Source organism: Berghia stephanieae, chromosome 3 (genome assembly GCF_034508935.2).
Source record: "Berghia stephanieae isolate SIO BIC M18660-M18661 chromosome 3, UCSD_Bste_1.3, whole genome shotgun sequence".
Taxonomy (NCBI): Eukaryota; Metazoa; Mollusca; class Gastropoda; order Nudibranchia; family Aeolidiidae; genus Berghia; species Berghia stephanieae.
The window spans coordinates 7,886,367-7,887,767 of NC_088362.1; the positions used below are offsets into that span (position 1 = coordinate 7,886,367).

General features: G+C 34.6%; 1 protein-coding gene across 2 annotated transcripts in view; it reads right to left on the reverse strand.

Annotated features, from left to right (window-relative positions):
* Positions 1 to 222: 222 nt before the first annotated feature.
* LOC144967105 (nucleoredoxin-like) overlaps positions 223 to 1,401 on the reverse strand; it is an 83,795-nt gene continuing 82,616 nt past the window's right edge. For both annotated transcript variants that reach the window (XM_078903941.1, XM_078903943.1), the window contains exon 9: positions 223 to 1,401. This exon is cut by the window's right edge and continues 874 nt beyond it. The gene's annotated coding sequence lies outside the window, so the exon portion shown is untranslated.

Sequence of the window (1,401 nt, forward strand, 5' to 3'; positions counted from 1 at the left end):
CCACACAGTCGTCATACCACTAGACCACACAGCCGTCATACCACTAGACCACATATCCCTCTTACCACTTCACCACATAGTTGTCATACCATATGACCACATATCCGCCGTACCACTTGACCACACAGCCGCACATATCATGAAAATCCCAAAATCTTTCTAACCTTTCACAAGATGAAACAACCAACAAACATAATATTGAGACATAAAAAATTGACTGTGTTGTCTTCGATCAACCGGCAGAAAAAGCCATCTTTTATTTACTCACTGTATCCATTCTATCTTTCATGGACGAATAAAACAAGGGACATGACTACAAAATATGACAACAAAATCAAAAAGTAGAACGAAATCTCTCTCTCTCTCTCTCTCTCTCTCTCTCTCTCTCTCTCTCTCTCTCTCTCTCTCTCTCTCTCTCTCTCTCTCTCTCTCTCTCTCTCTCTCTCTCTACAGACGCCAAGTCATGAGCAGTAGGGACAGTTGTTGTTTTTTTTCGTTCTTTTTGTTGTTTTTTTTTAACTCATCTAATGCTTTTGACAGCGCTTTGGTATGGATGAAATGACATCTGTATAATTACATGTAGCCTATAACACCGTCTTGTTTGCATTCGTTTGGCCTGAAGAGGGATTATTAATGTGTCAGTCGCATGTTGCTGATGTGTTAATCTCCTTTACATAATTATTCTAAAAATACTTTTCCGAGAATATGACGTCAACATGGTCACATAATATGAAATCAAATGTTAAAATAATAAAAGAACCCCTCACCCTTCCAAAAAAAAGAAGAAAATATATATGATGAAACATCATGGACATTGTATTGTTGCTTTTGTCAAAAGCATAATGATACCGTCATAGTGAAATATCAGACAGAAGAATATTTCTTGATTTAACACTCGCACTTATCTGTAAGTATAATGTTAATCAGACTACCTAGCAATGTGAACCAATTTTTAGGTCTATATCTATGACTATATAATGTAATATTACACTACAGAAGCTTGCATAAACATTCAAAATGGTTTTATACAGATGAAAATGTATATCTTTCACTTTAACAGATTCAGCAGAGACGACCATCTTGATACCTTTTTGGATTCCATATAAAAAATGTCTGTAATGTTACATAATACGGTAATAAGAATTTGACGAATAACAACTTAGTTACGGAGGAAATATGTTACAATGAATGAGTCTAATGAGCCAAACATCAGAATTTAATATTCTTTCACATTGTTGAACTTTTAAAATCACTCTAGCACATATCAGTCAATTTATACACTGCATTTGCCACAAAGACACTAATTCTCGTATATACTTGGTTCACTAAAAAACTGATGCCCATGTAATTTAACCATTTGAAATATATCTGTGAACAGGTTTATTGATCTTACCTTGACTT